Consider the following 8,517-nt stretch of genomic DNA (forward strand, 5'->3'; position numbering starts at 1 on the left):
GCGTTCCTGCACATGCTCAGTGGCGTCTAACACAGAACTGCTCTCCACAGACTAAAGTAAAGTCACAGTGAATAATTAGCAGAAGTCTGTTACAGGATGGCCCTGAACCATTCAGTGATTTATAGACCAGTAACAGTTCTATGACACACTGGTAACCAGTGCACAGACCTGAGAACTGGAACTGGTGTGATATGTTCTTAGCTGTTGTTGGAGCTCCAGCTGCAGACTGTTCCAGTAGTTTTTCTAGCTTGTTTGGACACGTGTTCTCTAATTCTTACTATATTTTCAGATGATAATAGTTATTGACTTGATGTGGGTGTTAAAATTTAGATCTGAGTCAATAATTACACTGAGATTACTGATTTGATTTTTGGACTTTGAAGAAAGATGAGACACAACTTACAGCCTTTGTTCTTTATCACCAAAGACAGTAAAATATTAGTCATAATGTTTGGATATTAGTTTTTATTTCTATTTCTGTGTCATGTCGAACATCTGGCACATCACACATGGGATTAAAGTTATTACACTACTATTAGACCTGCTTCTTCCTGTAACACCAGCCTGCTCGCCACAATAAAACGCTGCCATTGTATCTACGTTTCAACACGTGAAATATGTAGCATATTAACATTTCTACAGTGACGTAGTTCACATGTGATCTATATCAGCTGGTCTTTCCTATATAGGAGGACGAGGGGTCGGTGGACGGTTAGTAAGTTTGTTGGCGGCAAGTTGGAAGAGAACACGGTTCGAGCCCTCGAAACCGAAACCAACGTCCACTTCCTGTTTCAACCGATAAAACCGTCTTTTTTTAGTGAGACGTTGGCCGTCTTTATTTTATTTTTTATTTTTATTTTAACCTAAACCATGATCTTTCCCCTCACTCTAACCAAGTGGTCTTTGTGCCTAAACATAACCCCTGGGACACACTGGATGCCTGAGCAGCACGTGTGCGTCGCGGAACCTCTTGCTTTTCATTTCGGCGGCCATGTTAACAGGTTAGAGCGGCCACACAGCCCAGCGTGAGACGCAAGGCTGCTGCGTCGCTTCATCTAGAGATTCGAGGTCTCGCCATATTTTCTCCGCGTGACGCGTGCGGTTCTCAGCAGAAATAGACGGGGAACACGATAGAGAGATAGGGCCGCCGGTGGCAGAAGCGCCGCAGCAGACACGCTTCCTGTGTGGACGCTACAAGCCTGAGAGACGCAGCAATTCAGCGACACACTGCTGAGGTTCACGTATCCAGTGTGTCCCCGGGGTAACCAGGGGTAACCAGAGCTTAACCACAGCGTTGTCACACCATAAAACATCATTACTCAACGGGTAGAAATGTTGATATGCTACGTTTGTTGATATGATACGTAATTCACGTGTTGAAACGTAGATATTCAACGTTTCTGTGGTTTGCAGAAACGTTCCATGCCGACGTTTTGTTCTGGCGACTGGTTTGGTAACACACAACAAATAAAGACCTGTTACATATCTACAGATGAGCTTTTTCCTCCTCTCACAGGCTTCCTCCAGCTAACCGACTCATTTATATGTTTCATACATGAACAGCTGAGTCATCTCAGTCTTACAGTTTTACAAAGTGTTGCAGTTCCCAATAAAATCATCTCTATAAACAGATATCAGCATATCAATCTGTAGCAACGGGACAAGGTTTTAGTAGCAGAAGCTTCCTGGTTTCTGTTTGTAGTTTGAGTAGTTTCGACCAATCACACGTGAGCGAGCAGTCCGTGTGGTCAGCTGTCATCTGACTACGGCTTTTTAGAAAATGTATCTGCATTCATATCATATATCTGTTTATAGACATCAGCAGAAACGTTGTCTGGACGTCTCAAGTTGCTGATCGGACTGTAAACAACGACCGGAGGAGGAAGTCTCGGCCCAGATATCCGTTATCTGTTATCCAAGATATCTGCTGTCGACACTGGAAGTCCCGAATGTCTCCAGAGGATAAATCATCATCAGACAGACGGCCGATGGGCTCAGAGATTATCAATAAATGACAGAAGGAAACTAAATAGAACTCGTTTCTGCTTTTCTTCTTCTTCTGGATGAACAAACTGTCAGTCAGATAAAAACAGCGAATCACAGAGAACTTTATCTTTATTATGATTTTAACAATATTCACACTTTAATAAACTTCAGCTTCTTTTCTGTAGATTATTGTTCGCACCAACGACTGAACTGGTGATGCATTCTGGGATATCAGTCTGACGGAGGAGAAGTGTGCATCAGTGTCCAGACTTCACCACACTGAGGTCCAAACCCTCAATCCAGAGACCTCCAGAGACCTCCAGAGACCTCCAGAGACCTCCAGAGACCACCAGAGACCTCCAGAGACCACCAGAGACCAGTCAGAAAACGACCCACAATCCACTGCAACATGGATTGTGTTGTATGAATGTGTGTGTGCGTGTGTGAATGTTTGTGTGTGTGTGTGTGTGTGAATGTGTGTGTGTGTGTGTGTGTGTGAATGTGTGTGTGTGTGAATATTTGTGTGTGTGTGTGTGTGTGTGTGAATGTGTGTGTGAATGTTTGTGTGTGTGTGTTTGTGTGTGTGTGTGTGTGTGTGTGTGTTTGTGTGTGTGTGTGTGTGTGTGTGTGTGTGTGTGTGAATGTTTGTGTTTGTGTGTGTGTGAATATTTGTGTGTTTGTGTGTGTGTGAATGTTTGTGAATGTTGATATATAAATTAAGTCCATTTACCGTCTAATTATCATCATTGCTGTTTGATTTTTTTTAAGATGAATAAACTTTCAGTCTCAACTTTGAAGCGAACATCAACAGTTTCATGACGGCGTGCTGAAGAAGACTGTGTGATATGATTGAAAGCTCCAGAAGCTTCTCCAGCAGCTACTAAATGGACCTGATGGTGCAGACTGAATATCTGCAGAATAATCTCGTCACTGCTGCTACTTTCAAAAGTTTTTTTTAAAGATTTATACTCATTATTATCTGAATAATGTGAATTTTATTGATTTATATGAACAATATGTTGGAATGACAATAAAACCTTTTCAGAGTTACTCAGTAAATGTTAGAAACTGTGCTCTGTTGCTCTTTAAACTACTGAACTGGTTTTTATAGGTGTGTTGATTTATTTGATGTCACAGGTGAGTGAGCTTCACCTGTCGCAGGAAACATCAGATCTGAAGCTGAACTCACAGACATGAATCAGAAGTGGAGGGAAGATGAAAAGATAAAGAGAACAAGGAGCGACTGATCTCCGTCCTCTCTAAGGTGTGTTGATGATCAGTGAAGAGAGGAATTCCCCAGGTGAGCCGGAGCTCCTCCCCCTAACCTGTCTGCCCCGCCCCCCCTCCTCACATGCTCAGACACACACATTCTTCACGTTATCCACATCAGAGCGCCAAACAAACCTGCCAAACGTCTTCATATATACCTGTTATCATAGCCTGTGGACACAAAAACTGAAGGAGAGATGTTAACTACAATTCCCATGATGCATTTCAGCCACAAAAAAAAAACATCCAATCACAGAGCTTCACATCCTGCTGAGGAAGCTGATTTTACAATCTGCACATTTCAGATTCTGGGTCCATTTCAGATAAATACAGTAACCATGGCGACGGGTGCAACAGCTCCATCTGCCCTCTTTTCCATAGCAACAAGCAGAGGCTCATGGGTATTGTAGTGTTTACAGGCATCCAACAAACTGACGGGAAGAGTGTGAATAATTCAACGTGATGGTCAGAATACAAACACATGATCGATACATGATTGATACATGATCCAGGATTCATTGATTAGTCCATCAACTATAAAATCATCTAATTTTTCAAGCAAAAACGCCAAATATTCTATAATATATAAACTTAGCACAAAAAGTAAGGACATGTGTGTTTGGTAGATTATTTCCTTGTTGTAACGATGCTCCTTGGTAATAAATCTTATACCGTTGGAAAGTCTGTTTATTTTCCTTTTAAATGGTGCGACGTTTGTAAGGAACATGCATTTGTGGGATGAGCAGCAGAGCTGAGTATGTCGGTTGCGCCCATGAAAAATTTGCCAAGATCTTCTCTGCCAATGCCAAACAGCTTATTCTGCCATTGACTCTTGTTTGGTGTTTGGTGGATTGGATGATTGAAGTTTGAAGAAACAAGACATATTGGCAATTTAACAATTTATTCATTTAACAAACAGGAGCCTCAGTAGCATGTGGAAGAACCATACACAGCCACAACAGCCTGGCACCTCCTCATACTGGACACCAGCCTGGTCACACACTGCTGTGGGATGGCGTCCCATTCTTCATCCAGCATTTGTCACAAGTCAGCCAACGTGGTTGTGTTGGTCACTCTGGCATGAACAGCACGCCCAAGCTGATCCCACAAGTGTTCAATGGGGTTGAGGTCAGGACTGCTGGCAGGCCGTTCCATCCTCTCCACTCCCAAACTCTGGAGGTGGTCTCTGATAAACCCCGCTCGGTAGGGGCAGGCGTTGTCATCTTGGAGGATAGAGTTCGGTCCCAGACTGTGGAGATATGGGATTGCCGCTGGTTGCAGAATCTCATCTCCATATCTGTGCTGCTAATCAGGCAGCACCTGGGGGTACCAGAGGCTCAAAACAAGAGTCAATAGCCACAGCAAAATAAGCTGTTTGGCATCGGCAGAGAAGATTTTCATGGGCACAACCCACATACTCAGCTCTGCTGCTCATCCCACAAATGCATGTTCCTTACAAATGTGGCACCATTTAAAAGGGAAATAAACAGGCTTTCCAACAGTATAAGATTTATTGCCAAGAAGCATCGTTACAACAAGGAAATAATCTACCAAACACAAATATCCTTACTTTTTGTGCTAAGTTTATATAAAATAATTTCTTTGTACACTTTATTTCTACAGCACATTTCAACATAAAACATAAAAAGCATCAAGACAAAATGTCAAAGAAACATAAAAAGACATTTAAATACAAGTAAAAAGAGTTAAACAGAAAATAAAATAAGATCGATAAAACAGGAGAATAAGAGTTACACTGCAGCAAAAGCTTCAACAATAAAAGTCAAACAGAAAAGACTCGAACCTTCATGTGAAAGATCTGCTGTTCAGATATGTGGAGCATAAAAACTGAACGCTGCTTCTGGACTCTGGAGACAGAAACCAGACCTGATCCAGACCACCTGACAGGTCTGGATCCAGACCACCTGACAGGTCTGGATGCTTCGTAACGCAGCAGCAGTTGTTTGACAGACATGAAACTGGTGCAAAGATCTGAGAAGTGGACTGATGTGATCCTCTCTGCTGGTCTTAGTGAGGACTGTGAATCAGTCAGTGTTGTAGTCGAGTCATTAAGTCTCAAATCCGAGTCGAGTCTCGAGTCCCTAGTGATTGAGTCTGAGTCCAAGTCTGAGTCACCAAAGAAGAGTCGGGTGCGAGTCGAGTCCCCGTTACCTGAGTCCAAGTCATTAAGGTTCAGTCTGAGTCGAGTTCCAGGATCCTCTCTGACACGGTCAAAGAGCCAACATACACATAAAAAGGTCTAATGTTACATTAAATGACACAGCTGTAATTTCATGTTAATATTAATGATGCTTCGATTGCAATTTTCTTGGATTTTTGGTGATTCTGATTTTCTTTATAAGATTCAAATACGATTTTTTTTCGGACTTAACGGTATTACAAATCGCAGCTTTGTATCCTCGTGTGAAAATTTGACCTCTAAAATATTACTTCTTTATCAATTAACAAGTACGAGTCCTTCAACTTCCGAGTCCGAATGCAGTCAGTGCTCGAGTCCGAGTCCTGAAAATCAGGACATCACTGGAACCAGCTGCAGGTCTGTTGACCCGTAAACACACCGTTACTGTAGCTGAGTTTACTGAAGAGAAACACGGACAAGTTTTAATAAATCCTGCTGAGACACACAGCAGTCAAACATTTACAGGGTTTATCTTTATTTTTTACTATTTTCTAAATTGTAGAACAAAACTGAAGACATCAGAACTATGAAATAACACTTTACTGGAACCGAGAAGTAAACAGAAACGTGTTAAACAAACTAAGATGTTTCCTCAAAGCAGCTGCTGTTGGCCTTGATGACACTGTTGGTGATATACAGGAGTTAAAGTGATCAGAATGATCCAGAACACCTTCAATTAATAAGTAAATAAATCTGATTAGCATTTCATACATAATAATGTCGATCAAGTTCATTTTTCATAACAAATCAATTTGGGAAAATAGTAAAAACAAAGAAAAAGCCTTGAATGAGAAGATGAGACTCTGTAATGATCTTAATGTTGATTCAGCAACAACGTTTCTACTCAGTTTGTGGTTTTTAATGTTCAGACTGACTTTGTCTTCAAAAACAAACAAATCCTTCAGTTTTTATCTTTGTTTAGTTGACAACTCTCCAGAGTTGTTTAGTGTGTTTACTCATATAAAACCACAGTGTTTGTTATAAAGTTGATTCTATTTAAACCAACATTTCATCATTTCCTTCCTTGTTGTTGTTGCAGAGTTTTAAACGTCCCTCCAGCTCCTAAACACTGAGGATGGTTAATAAATGATCAGAGTCTTTGCAGCTCAGGGTGAAGGTTCGGTGGCTGTTTTTTCTGAGGAGCAGAAACATCAGACGGCTCTCAGAGGGAGTGTCTCTGCCTGCTGGACTGGATCCAGGTTTAGATTACATCTGGATTATTTGGGCTTTTGGGCTGCTCTCTGCTGGATTCACAAACATCAGAGCTGATCCAGCTTTTCATGTCTGAGTAAACACATCACAGTGCTGACGGTAACTTTTTAAACCTTTAATTTGATCTTTTTTTGTTGTTGTTGTTTTTAAAATGTTTCTTAAATGTTGAAGTCTGGATTTTGTGCTTTATGAAGGGATCTTCTACTGGTCAGTATGAACAGGAAGAAAAACAGGTTTAATGTTCATTCGGGCTCCTGACTGTTGTTTTAAGACTGAAACTGAACAAACATGGACGCCTCAGAACAACCAACATCAATGTCATTAAGCTCAGATTTAATGGACACCATGTTGTTTTGTCAGCGCAGCGTTTTAAACCCTCTCAGTTAAAAACCTTTAACATGAGATCAAAAGTCCATCTGAGTTTTACAGTTTTTAATCGACTTTATTCTTCCTATTTTAAGTGAACTTTTAGCTCCAGCTGTAGAATCATAATCAGAATATTTCCACACAAATGTAAGTAAGTGTCTTTTATTATAGTTTTCCTCTATCATCACACACACACACACCTGCTGAGTGTGACAGAACGCAGCTGTTTGGAGGATTTTCCTTCAGAAACACTTTGTGAGATCTTATCAGCTGTCACACTAACTGCTGTTTGGATGTTTTTTACCTGCAGGAGAAACTTTGGTGTTTAGTTTCAGTCTCGGTTCACATTCAGATCAACACACATTAATGTTCATGTCAGTGTTTGTGTTTATTATTAACACACACTGAGAACATCTTCAGTCAGTTGGTTTTGATCCGACAGTTTACTTTGTTGAGGAGTTTTTGTTGTGATCTTGACTCTGATGTTCAGCCTGCAGTGTTTTGGACATAAAACACAATCAGATGTTAATTAGTTTTTCACACAAAGCTTCCTGTAATCAGTCTGAACGATATGATGTAAACTCATCAGCATCAGTTTGCTGCCTGAAGATGTTTCATGACTTTGTTTAAGTGACATCTTTGTGACTGAAGACATAAACAGATGCTGCACGCTGTCAATCAACATCCTCACACTGCTAATTAGTTGAATAGTTTATTAGCATTAGCGACCTCTAATCAATAAGAGACAGATGAACTATGCTGTAGCGTTAACGTTACCAACACAGCAGTGGAAGACAGAATAAATGTAATATAACATGTATAATAAAACATATGAATAATAATATATAATGTACTTAGTTAACATAAACCATCCTGTGACATCACAAGTCATTGACGAGCTGTAAGTTGTGATCTGAGTGTTTCTACTCGTCGTACTTTGACTTTAATCCAGTTTAAACTTAAAGGTCATTTATCTTTGTATAATCTTTATTTACAAAATAAACACAAGACAAAACTGAGACTACGCCTTCCACTCACCATTACTGCAGCTAATGTCTTTAAACCCCCCCCCCCCCACACACACACACACACACACACACACACAGCAGTAATAACAGTGTGACAGTAACTGATGGAGGTGTTTCAGAAGCAGGTCCAGACAGGAACACACATGACGTCACCTGACTCGCTCACCTTCTCATCTCCCTGCTTTTCTAGCTCATCATGTTCGTTTCTCTGAGGTCAGTAACGGCGCTCGGTCTGCTGCAGCGGGTCACATGACCATAACCAGGTCTCAGGTTTAAAAAAATCCACTCAGATATTAGATATTGATTCTACAAGACAGGACCTGAACATCAGCTAAAACAACAGTCGCCTTAAAAAAGTAATATAAAGCCTTTTGATGACGTCACTGATGATGTCACTTGAGTCAGCGCCGGTTGGGTAGTTTGAAGAGTCAAAGAGTCTGCTGGAGGCTAGCAGCT

This window comes from Thunnus maccoyii, chromosome 11 (assembly GCF_910596095.1).
Source record: "Thunnus maccoyii chromosome 11, fThuMac1.1, whole genome shotgun sequence".
NCBI lineage: Eukaryota > Metazoa > Chordata > Actinopteri > Scombriformes > Scombridae > Thunnus > Thunnus maccoyii.